Source organism: Protopterus annectens, chromosome 17.part0 (assembly GCF_019279795.1).
Source record: "Protopterus annectens isolate FY-2018-M chromosome 17.part0, PAN1.0, whole genome shotgun sequence".
Taxonomy (NCBI): Eukaryota; Metazoa; Chordata; order Ceratodontiformes; family Protopteridae; genus Protopterus; species Protopterus annectens.
The window spans coordinates 491196773-491221495 of NC_056751.1; positions in this window are offsets into that span (position 1 = coordinate 491196773).

Here is a 24723-nt window from a genome sequence, read left to right on the forward strand (position 1 = left end):
TGAAGGAAGTGTTTTAGCTTGTATGCAACTAACACCTGAAAATAGCAACAATTTTATATCAGTTTTTAATAACACAGTTGAAGCAACACTAAGATATTTCTGCTCATTTTTGTGATGGTTAAACTGGGTGTAGGAGGCTTGAATTGGAAATTGGAAAGGGAAATTCCTAGGGCTAAAATTAGTAAATCTTTAATAAATGATGCATTTGAGAAGGATATCAAGCGTGACACTTGTCCATTAGTTATCATCTGTGGTCACATATGACTGTTCATAAAAAACAGGTGGCATCTTTAAAGACTATAGGATGTCTCATCTGGTAAAGATCTCTACTTTAGAACTTCTGGATCTGGGTTATAGTTACTGCCAGAATGGATTCTACATGCTCTTTATCTGTGGATTTCAGGCTTCTTCCCACCTCCCCTAAAACTTTCTATTTGATTGACTTTGACCATGTATGTTGCATACACTGTTGTCCATGATGCCTAGGCCATGGCTAAAAGGATTTTTGCAGGACCATTTTGCTTTCCAACATAGCAAGCAAATCAAATAAGATACATAAATTTAGCATTTTCATATATGGGGGAGGGGAGGATAGTCAGAAAGATCCCCCAGTGCTACTGCCCGTCTGTAAGTAGCAGAATAGATTTAGCATGACATAACCTGACACAGACTACACATGCAGAAATGCTAGCATAGTGTGGTCATGATGGGGAACAAAGCTAGGTAATGAAACATTACATTCTTGATAATGGCAGACACAATGAAATTAAATAATCATGTGACTTAAGAGAAAGCACAGACAGGTAGCATGCACTACCCTATACACATTTCCACATGCATTAAAGTGGTCTATACCTATCACAAATAATCACATAATAGCAAAGGGCCAACTCTTTTTTGCATGTTAAAGGGATAGAAAGAGTGAGATACTTGAGGCACAAATGGGTAACAACAAATAGAGAAACACAGAAAACAGCTACAGGAAGTGAAACGGGTATGTGAAGGGAGGTAGCATATACTTTTTGTGGGTACAGGCAGTTATGTTTTTCAGGAGGGTAAAGAGGGAGGATATCAAGGGGAATGTGCAGTTAGGATGGAGAGTTAAAGCAAGGATGCAGCTGGACTGGAGACGAACCAACATAAAATGCAAAGCCTAATAATGGTACAAGGCCTGTTTTGTTTCTCTTATTGAAAAATTTTCAAGTGCTACTGAAAGTTTATGTTCAAGCTATTTTAGGTGGCTTCCTGAGATATTGTTGGGGCACACAAAAGCTGTCTTTCTGGCCTTAGCAAGTGCTGCTGGGACCTGCTCCCTGTTACTAGTTGGGGGAGGTTATGCTAGTAGGTATTTCATAAGGGAGTGGATGATGAAATTTGCAATTCATTTGTCAGCTAGCAAATTCATTATTTCACTTTGCTCATTGATGGTGGTGCCATTGAACACCAGTTTGGCACATTGATATGTGATGCTTTTGAGTTTTAGGACAAAGATGTAGAAGGCCTTGTGGCTGCCTTTAGCCTGTGATGCTATCTTGAGCACATAATTGTCCTTGTTGGGCTTAAACTTAGCAGGAAACTAGAGGACTAATTAATTAATTAGAGAGCTCCTAACATTATGGGAGTTGCTCTTCCTGATTTTAGTCATGATTTTTTCATTTTGTTATATACCCTATTAAGGCTAGGATTCTACTAGTGTAGTTTGCTCTTAAAGTTTGTTTTGGGCTTACTTCTAATAGGTACAACAGCCTCTATACAGCCATTTACATGGTTATATATGGTGTCTCTGAAAAATTCCCCATAGGCTGCTGTGAACTCAGAATTGGGCGAGGCATTGAATTTTGACAGAGTATCACTTAATAGGATGTAGTCTGCTTTAGAATAGTTTCAGTTCCAGGATTTGCTGGGGTTACTGAGTTGATTTTTATTTTAAAGGAGACACCATTGTGGTCTGACCTCTCCAGTGTGACATTAGGGGTGGGGGGGTTGCAACACCATATTGGATAGTGCCAGGTCCAATATGCTTGAACCTCTGCTGGGTGTATGCACTATTTGGGTATTTGTCTTAGTAAAGTCCAGGAATCATTGTGCCTGTGAATATGAGCCAGTATATGTTTCCCAGTCTATAGAGAGGTAGTTAAAGTCTCCAATAAATAAGGTATTTGGTTTAATGGTGAGTATCTCCAGTAGGTCTAGATATGAGATATGGGACTGTATGGATATAGTGTGTGACCTTCAGCTTTCTAGGATATGGTATGGGACTTTGTCTATGGTGATTTACACATGGATAAATTACTGGGCATCCAACCAAGAGTTAAGCTTGTTGTTAAATTTTGACTCCTACACCTTTTGTCCCTGTATGTTGCAGCTGATGGTCTATATGTGTGGAATGCATTGGAGCCTTGCACTACTGAAGTGCTTTCTGTGGATTTAAACCATGTCTCTGTAATGTCACTGATGTCTATTTTCTCTAGAGTGAGGAGAGCTTGTAGGGTGTGGTGTTTCTTGTTTAGGTTCCTAGAACTGAGCAGCAACAACTTTAGATTACTTTGGGTTTTATTTGCTATGTCGATAGATTTCTCAATATGGCATTCCTTAAAAAGTCTCTAAGGGAGTGGATAAATGTTTAGCCAATATTCAGAAGCCTAGGGGAAGACTGGTGCAGATTATCCTTTTCAAAGCAACATGGTTTGTCAACCATGTCCTCTCATGCTGACAAATATTGAATCTTCGTGGAATGACATCAGAAATTAAGCCAATTATTGCAGTTAGTCATCTTTTACTCATAATGTGGCATCATCCTTGCTGAAGGTAGAATGCTGCTCAATGCAGCACACACACCTGCCTAAGACAAATATTCAGAGAGATAAACAAAGTCCTGTGAAGTATCAGGTCATTAATGTCCACATGTACTAGGATACACTCTTACTGGTCCCTGTTGTATAATAACTTGAGTGTATGGGTAATTTGGCAGATACTGGCTCTAGATTGCCAACTGTTAACCTTCTACTTCTTCAGTGTAGTGCCTAGGGCATCTGTGTGCCACACAATGGAGTCCCCGATGACAAATGTGCTGAGTAAGGTGTTCATTTGCCTTATTGCTGTTGGCCTTGTGACTTTACTGGATATAGGCATATGTGTGGTATTTGGTGTTGCTTTGGGTGAGTGCTTTAGAAACTGCTGAGGGCAGGCATTGCCATTTATAGGCTTAGGAGGTCTTTGAGGCTTGGAAAGATTCCCTTCTAGTGCATCAGCAAAAGTTGATTTGTTTGTGTGGTGGACACTATGCATGACTGACGTAGTGTGCCTATTACTGGCAACCTTGTTTGTATATAAGATTTTTACCTCTAGTAAATTGTGTATGCATTCCTCCCATACTGTTTGTTTGTTTGTTTGTTTGTTTAAGGAATAAAAGGATGTCTGTAAACATGAGACAATTGCTACATTGTGTCAGGATGCCTATATCTACCAAACTGGTTTTAGAGTCATTTGGAAATTTGGAAATTACATATCCATGTTGTCTGGACCTGTATTTGGGTGGGCAGCTGTAGGTTATAGGATTGGGTTATACAGAGGCCTCCTTGTGTGGTTTCTGGGGTTTGGCATTAGACTAGGTTAGATTTTGTTATGATTTGACAGCAGTGCTTGCTGTTTAATGTGTAAAGTAGCTGATCTAAGCTTGTATCTGCACAATGGCTTTGTTTCAGCCACACTAAGTTACAGGTTTCAGTTCTAAGAGTAATTTTATAGATAAAAGTGGATGTTTGTGTTGTGCACTGTTAACCTCTTGATGTAAAAATACCAGGAGACATTGCTTGTGAGTGTAATGCGACAACAAAACAAAGTACCTTAACAGGCTGATTTCAAAAATTAGGAACCTTTAGAATGATTTAAAGGCAAAATTAACAAATAAAGCAAAAATAAAACAGCAGTAATCCAAATAGTTAACTGAAGTGCAAAACAATAAAATAAACATTTTGTCTGCTAAGGATGGAGAAGAATTAACTCGGGACTCCTCAGATTGTGTTGAGGGCAACAAGCAGATGGGAGCTCTGGAAAAATGAGCATGATACAATTTGTAGCAAGGGATATGTACTCAAATGCAATATTTGTTTGTTGGGTGGGCACTTAGTTTTAAGGATGCATGGAAAACAATGGGTAGGAAGGTACGTAAATAGGTTACACAACAGACAATAGTAGTGAAAGATGGGAGGGAGGAATTTTGAAAGTCAGATTACCATAAGGGGTGGAAGTCAGAGACACAGCCTTTTAAAACCACAATAACAAAAAGGTGGAAGGTTTGTGAAAATTTCATGGTTAAACCTTTAGTTCTAGGGTTAGAATTTCAGAAACTGCTAACTTAATGTTTCACTGTGGGCTGGGACAGGCTTAAAGATCTGGCGAAAAAAAAAAAACAGTAGGAAGTTAAACAGAAAGGCATTAGGTTGCAACTTTAAGTAGGTAAATATAACTATAAAAAGTACTGAAGCACAAATCCTGGATCTGAATTAACAATACTGCCACTAATGCAATTCCACCATAGACTAAGGCACTGGACTATGCAGAATTTTTGAGTAATGCTGCAATAAGTTACTAAATTAGGCTCAAATCTGGCAGTAGATCACTGTCCTGCCATAACTGTGAATGAAGCTGCAAGCCTGAGGCCCCAGACTGGGTTCTGAATAAAAAAATATGTTTTACATGTAGTTCTACTTATGGAAGTACAAGTGCAGTATAAAATATAAGCAGTGCTAAAATCTTGCAGTAAGACACCATCTTTCCAGAACTGCAAATTAAATAGCAATACATTGGCCCATTACTTCATATGTTAATGCTTGCTTAGCATAGCACTCTTTTTTTCTGCCTTTTTTTGCCTATTTGGGTTTATACCCCTGTATCTAAAAAAGCTTATGTCCTTAGGTACACATAATTGCAACAGACCTCAACAACATCTCTTGGAAAGCTCTTATTCTTTGTTGTTGTTGCATTAGGCAGAAGAATTTGTGAACTACATGCCTTGATATCTACGGAAATACAAACATTTTCGTTAAATATGGTTGATACTGAAAATGAAAACATCTCTCTCATGCTTAAGTTAGTCACTGAATTATTTCTTGAAAAAGTCTATCAAGCTACGTGCTTCAGTCCCTTAAGAGGTAAAAAAGGGCTGAAAAATGTATATAATATGAATATAAACAAAAAGCTCAGGTACAAAATAGAAAGAGCTTAAAAGCTGAGGCATCTCCATTATAAAGCCCTGAGTATGACACAGATGACCAGAGATATATTAAGCCTTTTGTACCTTATGGAGTAATATGAATGAGGGAAGTTATGATGACACTTAGCATAATCACATTTCTGGGGAATGCCTGTCTGTACATGTGTGAAAGACCAGTTAGCACAGTGGTTAAGGTATTTTTCTCCCATGTACAAGGTTTGATCCTGACCTCCGGCCATTGCCTGTTTGGTCTTTGCATATTCCCTTTGGATGGTGCAGTGGTGCAGCGGTAGCATTGTCACCTTACAGCAAGAGGTTCTCTAGCTCAGTTCTTGTCTGGAGTGCCTTCTGTGTGGAGTTTCCATGTCCTCCCTGCATTCGTGTGGGTTTCCTCCAAGTGCTCTGGTTTCCTCCCATGTCACAAAGACATGTGTCTTGAGCATTTCTCCATGGGCCTCTGCTGAAAATTAGCTTTGTTGCAAGTCTGACTTTCCCAGTAAACAAATGTTAAATAAAAGAAATAAATGTTCTTCATTGCTGAAATTCTTGTAAAACCAAGTTGTGTATTGGGGCAAGGCAAGGACATATACTGCAAAGACACATTGCATACTAAGCTTTAGAATGTGACAGACATGCGCGAGAAAAAATGGCCTTAAACACACACACAAATATACATACATACATACATGCATACATACCCGTGCAACATTCCAGTGTGCAAGTAAAAGGACCAACTCTTGATTCACTTAACTCTTATCACAAGAAACAAGTGTGTTGAAGGATTCACATGCAGGAGAAAGATGGAGTAAATGCATCATCTAGGAAGGCAGGGATTTGCAGCCATTGTGAGGATGGAGACCCCCTCCAAAAAAAAAGAATATATATATATATATATATATATATATATATATATATATATATATATATGTAGTATGTATGTTTTGGTACATTTCAGCATTTCAGTGAAACACTCAAATATCAACATCTGTTTGGTAGACATCATGCTTTCATTGATAGAAACAGATGGTCACCAGGGGTATAAAATCAGCAATCCCCACATAAGGGCAATATTCCCTTTTCTCATGGATTGTGCAGTCTTGGAGTTGGTATATATAATTAACAGAGGATGCACGGAGGCAAGTTGTGTTTTATTTTACAGGCACTGAGGTTAATTCTTGTATGGCATTCAGTAGCATGTTGATATTTTGTTTTTGACATTCATATATTGACACTTTGGATATTGATATTTCATCCATTCAATTAGGAAAACTACATCTATATGTTTGCTAAGGTAGTCTAAAACCACTAAACAGCAGTGAGCTAAGAGCTGAACCTTGTTGCACACCCACTTCCACTGTGAACCCCCTCAGTAAGTCTGAACACTATTCATACTTATGCTATCGGACTCTTGTACAAAACCAATTTTATCAATGTTTCTCTGACTTTGAACTATCAAAAGAGTACACAGATTAGCTTTTCTTGGATCTTGTTGTAGCTTTCTAGAAGTCTAACGATACACTTTAAATAATGTATTACTATTATCCTTCAAATCTTCCCTGGATGATTGGATGAGCTGACATAATTATTGTCATTCTTGAGAAGGGGGACAAATCAAGGGTAGATGTTGGCGAAGTGACCATATCTTTTGACTCAACTGCCTTGCAACTCCTCTGAACATATGAATCTATAACACTGGCTTGGCACATCAATCTATTTCTAAATATTTCCTTAAGCATATTTTGCTTCTCTTGTATATAGTCATTCACTTATTTTTTTGATTTTGGCAAAATGAATAATTCAGATTTAAATATCTGTGACTATATTTATATTTTCGTGTACACAGGCATTAGTTACAAACAGAAACCTAAGACAGCATTCACTAGTAAAACAAATAAATGCATTTAATAAACTGAAAACAATTTTAGGCCTCTTAAACATGTTCTTCTCAAAACACAATGTAAAATAGAGACTATTCCTGCTGCAGTATCAAAATCACTGTTTAAAAGACATATTTACTTTCCTTTGAGGCTGAAGATGAGACAAAAATAGTTAATTGGTTCCCTCTGGTTAACTTAGACTTTTTGAAATACCATACAGTATCTAATTGTTTCTTTTAAATAATCTTCCAGCTGTCTAATTAGCTCTGATTTATTATAGCTGCTATTAATAGGTATATATGTATATGCTCGGCCTTGCATTATTGTTTACAAAGGACTCTTAATGCAAAACTTAATAGGGAATGAACTTAAAAGAAGATCATTACCTAAACTCACAGTTCATACATGCAATATAATATAATTCATTTTATTTTATTCTCCATCTCATTTCCACCAATAATTCATTCCATCTTAATTCCCAAATGCCTCTGTGTGCATGTTCATGTCTGTGCTTCAGTGTGTTTGGTTTGTGCACTTTATGTATATATGTGCAATGGTCTTGTATGGTTGAATAAATACAACAGTCTGCACTCGTACATTGGGGTAATGGAATTTATATTGTGGCAAGTCGCCTACTGTTTGCCATGGATGAAAACATTGCTTTTCTTTTATATTCTAGTTCTCCTTTTCTTTTTGCTAGTGCTGAGTAGAAGAGCTGAAATATCATGTAAGTTACCTTTAGATGTTATTTTTTTCTTTCTTGTTGTGACAGGGAGGGTATAATGCCTTTAGATTCTTCAAGAGTTGGAGTGTCACAGTATCATTACCAAGGCAACAATTGATCTTGGATTTGTAGATGGGGTTTTCTGATATATGGATTTTATTAGAGAGAGAGAAGTATCTAAAGTTCTGTGATTCACTCTTATGAGTCATTCAATGCTTTGTGATTCCCTCTTTTTAATCTTTCATTAAGTAATCATATATTTCTCACTCTTGCTCACTTGCTTGCTCACTTTCTCTCGCTGTGTGTATGTGAGTTTATATATATATATATATATATATATATATATATATATATATATATATATATACATATATGGGTCTACTTTGATTCATAAAGAAATCCCAATCCCTCCGAGCTACACACTTTAGGGACCTAAACCTTCTCACCACAATAAAAAGAACATGCTGGAAGGGTAGATTCCTGTCAGATTACCTACCTATATCAAACAAAGCTCCTCATTAGCACTCTTCAAGAAAAATCTTGATGATTGGATGAAAAATAGAAAATTCACCCTGGGGATCACTTCTGTGGCATTGCTTGACAGGGGCACAGGAAAATAATTTTCTTGGGTGGCAAAAGACAGGATACCTTTTTGGCTAAGCTTATATAGGCCGAAGGGCCAATAGCCTAGTACCTACCTACGAACCTACCTATGAGCCTATATAAACATATATATATATATATATATATCTATATCTCTCTCTCTCTCTCTATATATATATATATATATATATTTATGGGTCTACTTTGAGTCACTGAAAACTCATTTCACCCTCAAAAAATCGCTGAAAGATCAAATCACTGAAAACTCATTTCACTGAATCATATTTCACTGAATGTAAGTACTGTTGGGCAAATAAAACATATATGCCCTTTTCCCCACTGTAGTGCAATCCTGGAGCTAGTATATATAGTTGGGGGGGTCTACTTTAAGCCCTCAAAAGCAGTAAAACCTGAATCTGAATCACGCAACATGTAAAGAGCGAACCGTGAATATGTCGAACGAACGAAACCGCAACAGAGGAAATATCGAAATCGTATAGTTGACCCATCTGCGGTATAGCTCCATAAGGTAAGTGTGCGATAGTTATGGACCTTAGGGTTAGGGAGGGGTTAAGGTAAGTGCATAGGTAGGTAGTGTATGTAAGGTTTTGTGTTGGCAATGTATGTAAGGTTTAATGTAGGGTTTTGTTAAGTGCATGTGTGTGGAATATTTAGTTTGTTTGGGTATAGCTCCATAGGGGAAATGTGTGGTAGTTATGGACCCAAGGGTTAGGGAGGGGTTAGGGGTAGTGAATAGACAGTTGTGTGTGTGGGGGGTTATTGTAGGGTTAGCAGTATGATTTTGGTGCTTTAATTTAGGGTTAGAAGTAGGGCTTTGTTTAGTGTATGTATGTGTTTTTTTACTGTGTTTGGGTAGGTAGTGTGTTGCGGGTGTTGGGTTAGCAGACTATGACAGTTTGAGGTTTACATTTTCATGTTTTAGTACGTTCGACATATCCGCGGTTCGCTCTTTATGTGTTGTGCAATTCGTATTCGGGTTTTTCCTGTTTCGAGGGTATAAAGTATACGCGGTAGGGTTGGGGTGGGGGGCCTACACCAACTTAGCTTTTGTATTTAGGAACCTCATTTCACTGAAAGCTAACAGTATAAAACCAAAAGTAGCTGTGCCACCCACACCCCCCTAATTTATTACAGTTATGGCCTTTACAAATTCAACTTTCAAAATAACCTTACCGCTGGGTACATTTACTGTCTCTTTCAAAATTCTTATAATAGATACAGTTTCTGGACGTATTTTGCCTATCTGTCTTTTTTACCTAAAATGACTGTGAAAGTATACAATAACAGTAGGTATTATTATGTTAAGCCCATTTTTTTTGGAAATGAAATGAGTTACATAGGCTTCTGAATACTACAAATTTTTGAATCATAGCTATTCTAATTTGAAATGGCTACATAGCTTGTTTGCCTGAAAAAACAAACATCAGATGTTTTCATTCCATCTATAAATATGATGAATTGCTAAAAAACAAAATGTCCATTGTAAATCAGATGAATAGTCTTAATCCTACTAATGCATTACTACATTTGATGTAGCACTCATATATTTTTTTACATGAAATATAATAGAGCACAAATTGAATTGCATATCTGGCATACTCAAATAATAATAAAAATGTTCCTGTAAAATTGAACAGAATGCATATCTTTTAAGAAAAATGAGTTTAATTCACACGTCATACATTCCTCAGTATAGGGATCATCCGTCTTGCTCATTGATATGGTCACACCTGAACACAAACACAAGCACACATGCAGATATGCGTAATTATAAATGGCAATGGAAAATTCTAAGATTTCAGTCACTTCAGCATATGCTAGATTAAAATATTGAGGAACTATTTAAAATTCAGCTGTTTTATGAGTGATTTTTTTATGCTGCTGTCTGCATGTTGTATTTGCTTTGGGGCACTACAGGCTTTGTAACTGTTGAAATCATGCAGTTATTTTTATTTAATAAAATTTTCTGAGTATGATAGAGAATGCATCAAATTAAATAACCCATGTTTAAAAAACGTAGTTTATGAACCATTTTACTTAAATAAGAAACTAGTTTTGATCATTCATTGCAGTAGATTTTATAACTCAGTTTGTAGTTGTTAAATTACAATATAATAATTCCAGTGTCTACTCACTATGATAAATATGATATCTTCCATTGTAAATGACTAGTGCTGATATTATTTTCCACCCTCGTCTCTGCAACTTTAAATTAATATAGCAGTATGACCAATGAGATTTTCCAAAAAATAACAGTTTTACAGGTACACATTAAATGTGACTTAAATATGCAGCATGTAAAGCAGGTTTTGCAATCATTGCATTTGCAAGTAAATTAAAAACTATAATATTAAATGTTCATTTTCTTTCATGATTTCTGCTAAGGCTAAGACTGAGCCCTTGAAGACTTAAATGCTTAAAGCAATGAACCTGTCGGTCTGAAATGCAGACTGGAATTATATAGATTTTTTTCTACAGCCATGGGCAGTAATTATTCTGCTACTGTCAGATTTCCAGATGGAGATTATTGAGGACTCTCCGTTATTAATGGAAACAGATATTGTTATTTTTTTATACATTCGGTAACATATTCAACCCATTAGTCTAGCATCAGGGCAGTCAGGAATACAGGTTAAGAAGCTTGCTAAAGAGTTGCACAGTGTGAGGACAGAGACTGGGACAATCAAACTGTGGAATATAAGCGAAACCTCATTATCTTGTCATAACCATCTGTGTTGTGCTACGAGAACACATATATGGATCGCCGTAGGATGTAATATGGAGTCTTAAGTTTCAGTAAATGATATTAATTCTATATCGGTGCCAACAAGATATTTTATTAAATCTAGTCATTTATTTAGTTCAGGTTGTTGACCAGATATGTCTAGTTTAATAATACTAATTTGTAATGGAGAGATGGAGAGAGGGGTTCAATGCAGGGCAGATTCCAGGCATTCTAATAGTACTGTAGAATATACAGAAACAATGATGTAAGAGTTTCAGAATGGCAGCATTGTCCAAATGTTATTTACTTATTTATGTATGTATGCATGCATGTATTTGTTTACTTATAGAAACATAGGTTTATTTTGTATCTATAGTAGGCACGTTATAATGTACACTGCTTTTTTTGGTTGTTGTTCCTGACTCTAGACTAACCTCTGCAACACCTATGAGAGTGACAGTTTGGGTTATAGCAAGCAACATTTCATTTGTTTTTGTTATTGCAGGCTGTAGTACAGTTATGACTTCACTCCATAATATAACTGCTGATGTGCTCTCTGCTAAAGCTTGGGTTACAATAATATAGTTATGTGTTACAGCATACATAATCCTAGCGTCTGTACTTTTCTGTTGTTCTTTGGGTATACAGAGCTTGTAAACTTGTTTCTTCTACTACAGCATCACCCAGCTCTTATCATAATTACTCATGATCCCGTTAATGTGTACTGTTTTCTCATCTACTGCTAATGCACCATTTCCCTCATAAATGACATTTAAGCAACAAGTGAGTTACCTTCCCAGTCGGTGTTTATAACGGGTTGATGCAAATAAAATAATACCTTGACTATATCTGTATCTTTATCTATCTATCTAGCTCGCTATCTACAATTATATAATGATTGGTCGTCATGTTAATTGCTTGACACACACAAAACAGCAATGAAAACATGATGGCCAGTCATTTTGTTACTCATACAATACATCAATGAACAGTACATTGAAAAAGGAAACACATTTCCTTTTCTGGTGCACTGTCTAAAGCCCAACCGAACCCAACAGTCTGAATAGTGGTAGAGTTATAGCAGGGGTGTTTATTTTGTTTAATTTAAGATGCAGGTTAGGATTAGGGGCAAGGGCAGGGTTATGGAAAGGGTTAGGGTTAGCACGCACACATTACTAAAATGGGTAGGGGGCAGTAATCAACTTTATTAATGCATTCAAACCATAACCATGCCCCTAACTCTGTCCTATATCTCAAATTAAAGAAAAAAAAGGTTCTAAATAGCACTACTACTACACAAGACAGCTCATTCACTGCACACACAGACACACACACGCGCGCACACACACACACACACACACACACACACACACACACACACACACACACACACACTAAATTTGTCCCCTAACACAAACTCTAGACACTCACAATCGTACACACTTTGTCAACTTACCTAACCCTTACTCTAACCCTAACCCAAACATGTTCACACACACACACACACACACACACACACACACACACACACACACACACACACACACACACACAGCTACTACACATCCCACTTACCTGTCCCAATGAAACACATACCTGACAAAAAATCCATTCAATAAATTAGATGTTTGACCAAGATACACTCTGCTCTTCCACTGCTTGACCAAAGCAATCATCAACCAAACACACCGGCACAAATAAAACACTGAAAGCCTCAACAATCAGCTATCAAAAAATTAAAACAAAAATCAATGAAAACTTCATAAAAATGTTGTACACCTCATCCTACATATATTGTATAACAGATATAATAGAAAATGTTAGCATCCCTCTTGTGGTTGGCTTTGCTTCGTAAATCCCTCTAACTTATTTATTCTTACTAAATGGTCACTCAACCCAAGATGAACTCAATAAAACTAAAACACTCACAGTGCTATTTCTCATTAACCTAGATTATTTCCTGTTATGATTATTCAACAAACCTGTATTCGCTGATTGGTTATTAGTTTGACACCAGCAAACAAAGCACTCTCTAAATAAATCATTTCTATAGAAGAAGACTGTCATAGTGGGTCAGTGGATTTTCTTTCATTGCTGAAGATCATTTTCCATTCTGCCCCAGGCTAACTGGTACTAAAATTCTTATTCTAAACAATGCAGTTCGATCATGCTTGGAAATGGGTACACTCCTATAAGGGCTTGCTGCCTAAGGCTTCCGTAGGAAAGCTTGAGGTAAATCATTAAATCTTAACTCCCAGGATAACTTTCTAGCACACATTCTAGAAACTCTTGACCAGTCTCCTCTGAACCTGGAAGATGCCTTCTGAAGTGTGAGTAGAAAACACACACATGCAATCACAAACACACACACACACACACACACACACACACACACACACACACACACACACACACACACATGCCTGCGCGCATCTATGGTTGATTTTAGAAAGACTGCAAATTCGTCTAGCATTTCTTAAGATGTGAGAGGAAACTGAAGACCCTGGTACAAACCAATATAGAACTATGGATGGCCTGCAGACTTACGACAGAAGACACTCCACACAGGAATTAAATAAGAAAGCAGATGCTATAAGAAAGTAACTCTAATCACTGCTGCAGAAATACTCCCATGCAATATCTATCTGAGGTAGCAGAATGTTTGCATTGCGTGTTATGTTGTCTCATTTTCTAGGTTATAAAGTGCTATTTCCCATTCCAGTAGGTTTACTTGCAATTTGTAAGCTTAGCCCAAATTTCCTGTTGTTCCAAAGCACTGTCTGGTTAAATTATTGCGCAAGGTCATACAGTAGGCAATGGATGGAACCAAACTCAGTGCCACAGGAATTAGCTCATTAACAACAGCTATCCTTAATCCTTTGTACTACCTGCCACACACAAATGAATCCCCATGTTTCTGTTATGTATCAAATTAAGTAAGCTACACACATAAAACTACCTCTCTAACTTTCTGGCCAAAGGCATAGTTTAACAAAGTGCTGTACATCGGGGTCATATCTTAAAATTCGTTTAACGATTCAAATGCACATGCTTTTTTATATTTAATTATCAGTTGACTGATTGATTTATTGACTAACTGATTTGGCAATGTAAATACTTTTTTAATAACATTTCTGAATATAAAGTACTGTGTAATACCATATATGATGATCTTGTTATTTAAGCATTGATTGCTGACACAACCATTTTAAAATTGTTTATTGAATACTAATAAAGCAACCTTATGTCAAATATTTTGATTTTTCATACAATTGCCAATAATGTTTCAGTGTTAATCTTGCAAATCCAAGAACCACAATCAGCTATTCTTTCTAGTCTTAATCCCAAGTTTGATTTAACATTGCTCATTAAACAAAAACTGAATTACCTTTGTGTTGTATGTAAAAACAGCACATGGGCTACTTGAGTTAGCAAACCAAACTCTATAATAAGTGTTTGCCTGGGCAGACATTATTGTCCATGAATGCTTGCCTAGGAGTATTTGAGGTCTGGGGTTTAGGACAGGATGTTAGGTCCAACAGAAAGTTAGGTAAGGATGGAATGGATTTGTGGATGGAGGAGAAGGAATTTTTAAGGAGTGGGACGATTAGTGCCAGTCCTCTTTGATGCAGGAATCTTGCCAGCTTCCAAGTAGGGCTACATCAGGTACTAGAGTATGTGTTCAAGGTTAGCCTGTAAACTTGTTTTTGAGGAAGTAAGTTTTACCTTTGGATTGGGGATTTAGTGCTTCAGGATAGAATTAACATTTACGATAAACAGTAAGATATTAGCAGTATTGGAATAACAGTTCAACTTGGGGGTTTAGTGTTTAGATAAGGGGTTTTAGCTTAGGGGAAGGCAGGTAGGTACTTGAGCAGGGAGCAGAAGGGAAAATGGCCACAGGAGGTTTTCTGAGGTATTGGCCAATTTGTTAAGTGGTGGTAGCATGGGAATAATGAAATCAATAATCAGAGAGAAAAACAGATTTTCCTGTTCTACAACCCAACTTCTGCCTTGGCAACTTCACTAAAACAGCATGCCAACAGGTGGGAGGTTGGCATAATGGTTAAGGTGTTTATCTTATAGAAAAAAGGTGCAGGGTTTGATTCTCAAATAGGGTAATTGGCTAGGCTTAAAATGACTAAGGGCAATTACCCTACTGTGAATCTATAAACCACATGACTAAACATACACAGATGAAACTCCAACTGTAAGCATTTTTAGGCTCACCAGGTTTGCAGATGACTGCAAATTGAGCACTATCTTAAATTCCCCTACTGATGTGAACATCCTCCAAGAGGGCGTTACCCAAACTAATGACTGTTGCCAGAAGCATGGCCTCAAACTGAATGCCAAGAAATGTATCATTATCCCCTTTGGGGAAAATGGCATCTCCACTAATTATCACATTAATAATGTACTAAGCACGCAATCAGTTGTGAGGCACTTGGGCACCCAGGTTGACAGCAGCCTGACTTTTGACCACCACATTGCCTCAGTTGTATGGAAGGCTTTCTACATGGCCCACATTATAATAAGGGTATTTCATCCAGGAACAAGAAGGTCATAACATCCTTGTACTCCTCCCTTATCAGATCCATTATTGAGTACAATACCCCTTTGGCATGTACCTTTCCAAACACATGCAGCAGCTGGACAGACCACAAAAGTTCCTGACCAGAAAAATCCAGGGTCTCAAACAACTATCCTGTACAGATAGGCTAAAAGCCCTGTCCTTCTACTCAGTCTCATACAGACTGCTCAGAGGTGACCCGAGTCTGGCATACAAGGCCATCTCAGACCCAGCCTTGATGGAGTTGCTGCATATCCATAAGTCAAACTCCACTCATGCAACCTGCACGCAAGGCCTCAACCTGGTCTGTGACATTAATAGAACTTGTTGGCGGAATAGATTTCTGTCCCAAAGACTGTCACATCTATGGAATAGAACCTGTCTCCATGTCAAGCAGAGAACCTCTCTATCCCTCTTTAACAAGAACCTAGACACCTGAATGGGAAACAGAAAATACATCCCTGGGATCCCTCCTGTGTCCCTGCTGGATAGGGGAAACAGGTGCTGACTTTGTGGGAAAGTGGGTGAAACTCTTGACTAGGTTTATAAGGGCCTCTGGGCCAATAGCCAAGTATCACCCTATGAACCTATTTATAAATGTCATTTTATTAAAGCAAGCTGTTATTTTGCAATACATATGGATCAGCCTGAATACAACCCTAGAATTGTTTTTGTGCATCACTATTATAGATGGTCTCTGTATCTCGTGATAAGGCTTCTTAAAATTGGGACAGTAGTGGTGCATGGCAGTGTATCCTTGCATAGCAACTTGTGCTAAAGCCGTAGCTGTTTGGACTTTAGGCTATTAGCCTGATAAGATCACACTGACATGATGTAATTGCACAGATGTGTCAGTTTCATTGTGATCTGCCCATGGGGGGTGAATTTCACTCATGAAACAAAAAATAAAAAGAAATGTATAATGAAAGAAAAAATATGAATAATAAAAGAAAAGAGAAGAAACACTGCGGCAAGGTCCAAGTGGGGTTAGACTATTCTGAGCATTCTAGATGAATTCAGTTATTGAATACATCTTCTGAAGAAGGGACCTGTGTTGTAAATATATGACATTTCTCCTAATTAAATAAAAGTAAACAAAAAATGTTATAGCAAGTTTTGAAAATCCTATATTTGTTGCAGCACTATGGTGACAGGACTTTAGGAAGCATTAGTAGCAGGTGTTGATAGCAGAAAGTCTGCAAAACCATGGTCTTCCCTTACTTAGGGAATGGAATGTGGATAACAGGATGGTAAATACTTACCATCACAATGGCAGTCTAGCATGTTAGCAAGGATGCACTAAGGGGAGCCAGGCATGGATAGTTAGGAAAAGTAGGTTTAAAGGTTGATAGGTGTATGCTGGGCTAATGAGCACTAGGAGCCTTAGAAGCCTAGCCATGCAACCCAAATGTGACCCACAAATGTAATTTATACAGTGATTTACTGACTGCTTCTTTTCATCAGAGACATAGGCACCAGATCAAGGTGAACTTCCAATTACCTATCTATTGGCCCAAGTTGTACTTAAATAGAGATAGGGAAGAACTCTGCTTCACATGGATGGGGGAGCTTGTTGCAAGAATAGGAATTCTCAGAGAGATGTAGCTGTCTCCTCAGCATAGTATATTTATGTTGTAAGAAAAATATAAGTCTTAATTCAGTAGTTCTGATGCTGTTTGTTTTGTGGATGTGTAAAAGGTTCATCAAAACAAGGTCCTGGGATGCATTGTATGCTAGGCAAAGAGCACCTCTCAGACATCTGTAAGATACTGAGTAAAGAGTCAGGGCTTTGAGGCAATCAGGGTAATACTTTGTGTTTACTCCATTTATTCTTTTTGAAAATAACCTTTTTGGACTTTCCATTTGCTGTATGTGTCAGGTTAGGTACATACCGATGGGGACAGTATACTCTATGATGGGTCTGATAAGGGCCAAGAACAGAGGTATGATGACTTCTCTGGACATAGATGCCATGCTCTTGCTTACAAATTGAGCAGCATAGAACAATTTTCTTACTACCATGGACACAAGTTGGTCTAACGTTAGGTTACGATCTACATGACTTCTCAGATCCCTGACTAGTGAACCAACTTTCAGGTGTGTTTTATTGATGATGTAGTTACCCAGGGATACTGACTTTCCAAAAGGTACTGTAATGCATTTCATAGTAATGTGTTTTAAATGTTAGCTTTGGCACAAAGTGTTTGTCTGTGTTAGACCTTCCTAAAGGGAGTTCTCAACTTGGGGGGATTCATTGATGCCTCTCAGTTTGCAATCATCTGCAAATTCTGTGAGCCAGAGGCCTTTAACATTGGCTTTGATATTTAAGAAGTAGATGTCAAAGAGGAGTGGGCCTAGCACAGAGGCCTGGAGCACTCCACAGGTGACTGGACTCTTTGTGGAGGTGGCCTCACCAATTCTAACCTTCTGGGTCCTAATAATCTACCAGCTAGCTATCCAACACTGTATAAAGGGGTATATACCCAGTTCCATAAGTTTGTTGACAATGACTGAGTGGGGTATTGTATCAAATGCTTTAACCAGATATAGGTAGGCAGTATTCACTGCTTTCCTTTCATCCATTGCCTTAGTGACATTTTGAAAGAAGTCCACCAGATTTAGTAAGCTTAACCTTTATTTGATAAAGCAAACCTGGGATGGATCCAGTGCCTAGAGGTTTTCTATGCCCTTGTTGATTTCCATAATAATTCTTTCCGTGACTTTGAAAACAAGATTAGTCAGACTAATGGGTCTGTTGTTTCCAAAATCTGTTGAAGGTCCTCCCTTATGAAGGGAAATGACCATTGCAGACCTCCTTTCACATGGCACAAAGCCTGTTGTAAAACTGTAGTTATATGACTCCAGCATGGTCCTGATAAGTCATATTTTAGACTTTTCAGGAGGCATTCTGGGATGTAATTGGAGTGCATTGAAGCAATGTTTTGGCTTTAGCGAGTATAGCCATTATATGCTGCCTAGTTGTAGTTGTAGAGGTTATGTCTGAAGGTATTTTGGGGGGATGGTAGTGTGAGATGGGGGTAAAGCTGGAATTGAATTTGTCCACTAACAGGTATGCTGTATTGCCAGGCTTGGTGAATGTGACACCATTAACCACCAGATCAGCACATTGCTGGGTGCTGGCATTGAGGTTTCTGACATTGCTAAAGAAGGTCTTATGGTTATCATCACCTGGGAGGTTATCGTCTCCTCAAAGTTGGCATTACTTGACCTAATTAGCCTTTTTAGTTTGATGAGAGTTGTTTATCTTTATTGAAATTACCCTTCCTGATTTTTGTTGGGGGGGTTGTTAATGATTTTGAGCTAACTGATGCAGTTAGTGCTCAGATGATTGCAGATGTCAAGGCCCTGAGATCTAAGGATCTCATGGCAGCCTTTGCTGCACTGTGGAGGAGAAAACCGCTAATATCAGGGATAAATTGTCGGTCAGCTGGCTGCAAGGTTTTATTTCCCTCATGAATGTGGTTATGGGGAAAGATGCCAAGTTGGGCTTCCCTTGCTGATCTACTTTTTACTTATAATGGAGTTACAGCACTTGAGGTGGACATATTTGGTTATGGTATGGTCAGCATTTCAGAAAACTAAAGGCAGTAATTGTATCACGTTATAGGGAATGTAGTCATGTAGATACCTGTTTGGGGACTATGACTTACAAGGTAAGCAAATGGCAGGAATAAGTAAAGAATACGCCTAGGATGCGTCTGGCACTCAATGTAGGCAAATGTAGTTGGATGGTGTGTAGATTTGTACATTTATGTTCATTTTACAGAGGACTCTACAGTGGATTTAGGTGCTGGCAAAGATCCAGATCCAGAGCAAAGGGACAGTGGGAGCCACAGGACCTCAAACATTCAAATTGGTCAGGCAGTGGAGTCAATCATGAAAGGGAGAAGTAGTTTTAGAGGCTCAGGTTACTAGGTGCCAAGTCAGGGTGGAGAGATGGGAGACTGGTCTTTGCATTTTGCTGTCTTAAATTGTAGCATGATTGCTAGACTGCAACACCATCCCAGAAAAAAATAGCCCAAGAATTATTAAGCGGATTTACATGGAGATTTTCCATTAGGTCATAGAAGAAGGGATGTGATCAGGTATGCAACAATTTGCAGTCAATCAATGGCAGAGAATACATCTTGCAGGCTTTGCTGGATAATGCTCAATGCAGACAAGACGTCAGATCCTCTAGTTTCACTCCCCCTTTTTGAGCTTAGGATATCAACTTTGCATTTAGTTCCAAAGAAGAGGCCATGTGAACACTGACTCAGTCATCCCCTCTCATTTCTAGGAGGTACTTCAGTGAATGATCATACTGGCCGAGTTGATGTTCAACTCTAATATGGATAATGCATTGCAGTTGATGTGTGTCTTTTTTGACCCTTGTTTGGTTAAGCTAGACAAAAGATCAGTGTTTCATTTATTGCCTACTAAAAGGGAAATCATTATGTTAGAGATGAAACTGTGAGGTAAGTTTAATTTTGATATAGCCATGCACAAGGTTTGTGTGCCAGTTGGTGTATCCTTTAAGAAAATGGGATCAGCATTACAATGGATATGGGATCAAAGTGTAATTGGCAGTGCACTACCTAAATGACTTCTTGCTGACGGATGAAGGTTGTGAGGGATTGCAACGTGTCAGAGATCTAGAGCTGTGCATTGAGTTGGGGGTGCTGTTAGTGAAGAATAAACAGGAGGGCCCAGCTAAAGTGCTAACATTCCTAGGCCTAACTAAATATGTTACCTTGGCCCAATTTCTGTAACCTGACGACAAACTGGATAAATTGTGAGCTAAAATAAAAAGCATATTGAGCTAAGGGAATGCTGGGATCAAGGACTTCATGGAGTTGCTTGGGATTTTAAATTTTGTATGCATATCAACTAGTTTAGGTAGTACATTTAAAATGGCATTGGTGAATCTGTTATGGGATTAAGGGGAGTCAGGAAAATGCACCACAGAGTTACAGTAACTAAGAGAGTTAAAGAGGATTTGGTGGTTTGGAATTCATTTTGGTGCATTTTAATATCATCACTACCTGACAGGATGATTGAATATCTATGGACAGCATGAAGTTGTATATTTATGCAGCAGGTAACTGAGGGATAAGTGCCTATTTTAAGGGCTAGGTGGTATGTATCAGTTTGGAGGAATGACATTGTCTTTTTAGAGTTGACACCTATTTTGGTGGCAATTCCATTCAGACACCAAGGCAGTAGTGACAATTCTGTTGAAAAGATATTTAAAAATATGATAGAGTCCAGATTTTTTTTTTTTAAGAGCTTTGGGTATATGGTCACTGAGGGCTGCTTTATCGTGTTCTGCAACATGAAAGCTCTGCTGAGAAGATCTTGAAAAAGTGATAGGGTCCAGATTTTCTAAGAAAATTAGGTATATGGTCTCTGAGGACTAATTTATCACTTTCTGCTATAAATGTCCCAAGTAAATTAAATGTTCTTATCAATATCTTATCTCATTTTCAGTTTTGCAGCTTTCAGACAATAGCCCTAGATGCAGAAGAGTTGCCAGCAAAGCTGTCAACTGAGCTTTGGGAAATCATCAGGGTGTTTAATCTAGCAGTCACATGCCAAGTCTATCAAGAAAGCATATAGTTCAGCATTGTGGTTATTTGGTGATTTGTGGGTGAATTACAAAGTAGGGAGAGAGCCTGGTCTGAGAGGTTAATGGCTTACTATATGATCAACAGATGGGATTCAGATGATTCTTTGCATTTAGTCCAGGTTTATCTAGTGGCACTGAGTGCAACTGTGACGCTAGAAGGTCTAATAGATAAGCACTGGTCAATAGAGAGAATGCTGAAAGGTATGGAGAGGGTGAGAGAATTAATTGATGGTAGATTAGCAATTGTTAGACAGTTGTTGAGGGCTGCACTAAAATGTTTGCAAGTGGTGTCATCTTCCTTTATGGTGCCCATTTTGTGGGACATATTGGCAGTTTTTCTGTATGAAGGGGAGTTCAGGATTAGTGAATTGTTAGAAACGTTTAAATATTCAGAATTATGTATTGCAGATGAAGCTGTCTTGCTTTGGTTGGCAAGTCCAAGACTGACTAGGTTAAATATGGAAAAGAGGTGATCTTGGATGGATTAAGGAATGTTTTATTATTTATTTTTTTATGCCCAGTGAGGTGAGCATTGCCATTCAGGAAGTTGGCATTGTTCTGCAACAATGGTTTATTTTTATATATATTTTTTGCATGGGAGACTTGTTGGGTCTAGTCAGTCTGATGCTAATTTGAAAAAAAAAGGAGTTGAGGAGTCAAGGAACTGTAGAAGGTAGATATTCTTCTTTCTCATTTCAGATTGGTAGACCTTCAGATTTGTCAACCGAAGATGCATTTGATTATTAAATGAAGACTATATGGGCATCTTTTTTTGTTATATTAGGTTTGTATTAGTTATTGTGGTTATTTTGTTGTGTTTTGCTACTACATTGGTTGACATTTTCAGTGGACACCTGGTGAGAAAAGCTTTCCAAAAAAAAAATAATACAGAGTACGTTAAAGATAAAATAGACAATAAACATAGGCTTTACAAAAATTACATTGGCTATTGATATTTAACATACAGTACTTTAAGAATAAAAAGCCTTCAAATAAAGATTGTAATTTGCTTCAAGGTAAACAGTTCTTTAAATACTTACTAGGTTCTAGATATTTTATATTATGGATGCTTAGTTGCTTGCAGATGTCATTGTCTGTCTGTTCTGCAAAGTACAAAAATATCCTGATGATTTATCACTGTTATATGTCCTGGCTCCTAAGAGAGAAGTCTGAAGATCTTGATGAAAATGGTTGGTCCTCAGTTCAGATAGCTTGGATGGAAAGATCTGATGTGGCACCTGTGCTTATCTGTGATGATATAAATTCAAACAACAGCTGATTCTGTCACAGTTATTGCTCCTTTAAGGGGTAATTACTTGGGCAAAGTTCTGAAGGGTAAGCATTTGTTATGGATTATTTGGAATTTTTTTAAGTCTACAGCAGAAGTTTCCAGGGATTTTCTTTGACTGGTCAGTTTTCTTCCCTAGGATTGTTTGGAGATGAGCTGTTAAGTCTACAGCCACTGAAACATCCTTGGCATTAGCAGGTATTTTAATGGTAAGAATGATAGCTGTGTGATACTACTCCTTTGGGTTCTGTGCTTGTGGAATGAGTGAGTGGTCAGTAATATTGCTCTGCTAGCTTAGCAGTCAGGGAACACTGCCATTCCATTACAGTTTATGTAACTGCATAGTTTTGTAAATAGTGATTGTAATATATTTTATCTTTGGAGCTGCATTTTATCCATCAGTTATAAAATGTTGTGGTTATGAAAAACATCACATTTATTCATTTGATTGTCTAACAAATAATAAAATGATTAAGTTACTTTTCTTGTGTAGTCATTGTACCTCAGAGGAGTTAATGAGTAATAAGTGTTTACCCAGGCAGACACTGTTCTCATGAATACCCACCCCGGTGTTTTCTAGGTTTGGGCATAGGACAGGATGTTATGCCAGATAGGAAGCACGGTAGATATGGGATTACTTTATTGTGGAAGAAGGCAAGGAGTATTTCAGAAGTGGAAGCTTTAGGGCTAGTCCTATTTGGTGTGGGCATTTCATTATCCCACCCTCACTCCCCCATAGGCAGCATTTTTAGTTCAAAAGATTGCGATTTTTGTCCAGTGACTCTCCCATTTTTCCTTGGTACAGCAGGTATTTTAATGGAAAGAGTGACAGTTGTGAGATGTTACTCTTTGGTGTTCTGTGGGTGTGACTTGAATGAGTGGTCATAGATGTTGATGTGGTGGCAGAGCAGTCAGGGAATACTGTCATTCTGTTCCCATTTGTGTATCTGTTCACTTTTATAAATAACTATAGTAGTATTTTGTTTTACTTGTGCTTGCATTTTTATTGATCATTTGCTTAGACACTTTTCTCACTTTTTATTTATGTGCTTATTTTAAAGGATGAAAAAATAAAGTAAAAAGTGAAAAGGGAAAACTCTTATCATACTGGCCACCCATGTTTAAAGCAACCACAATGGCAGTACCCTACAGGTACACTTTTTGCCTACTTTTTCTCATGCATGATATAGACAACCAACCAAAAGATTTGTTGGTGCTCTTTATCTAGTTGTCTAGATTGTGGGTATGATGGGTTGGGATGGCTAGAAAGTGAAACCAGAAAACAAATGAAGAAAGAGACTATTAAATGTAGCCCATCGCTAGGGGCATCATGAGAATTTGCAAGGTAATCTTGTGTTAAGAATGAAGGACTCTCCCTGACAATGTGCATTGTATAGTTTTGTTTTTCACTAGAAGGCAACCAAATACCATTGGTAGTGGACACAGCTTTCCAATGCTAATGTATATTTGTGTGAAACACGTTGAAATACTTTCCTGTGATTCGCTTGCATGGAAGAGAGTTGGAATAAAATAACAAAACTATTATTTTCATTACCGTGAGACATCTTAGGGCACACTGCCAATAAAGTCGATGTAATTGCAGGTAACTGGGGATTTTCGTAGGATGAACATGGCTGCCTTTGTTATTTTTTTTATGAAATTTAATGCTTTATTCTTGGTCTGCAAGACTAATGTATATTTCTATAAAGCAACTTGGAATTTCTTACTGTAGATGCTGTGTGTGTGAAACAAAGCTGAAATACATTATTTTGACCATTATTCCTATCACAGTCAGACATCTGGGGTGCATGTAGTGAACAATATGGCTACAACTACTAAAGGGTGGAGGTGGTAAGGTGGTGGTCTGTGTATGAAGTTAACTGATATCTTTGTCATTGTTCAGATTACAGTTGCTAATTTAACTTTGCTTTGGCATGTTTATCAGTATCAGCTGATAGCCTGTGGCAAATGCCATGACATTTTTATCACATAAGTGAAATAATAGTGCTTTCAGATGGGAGTTCTTGCAAAAAACCATAGTCTAGGGTTTGAAAAGTATGAAGCATTA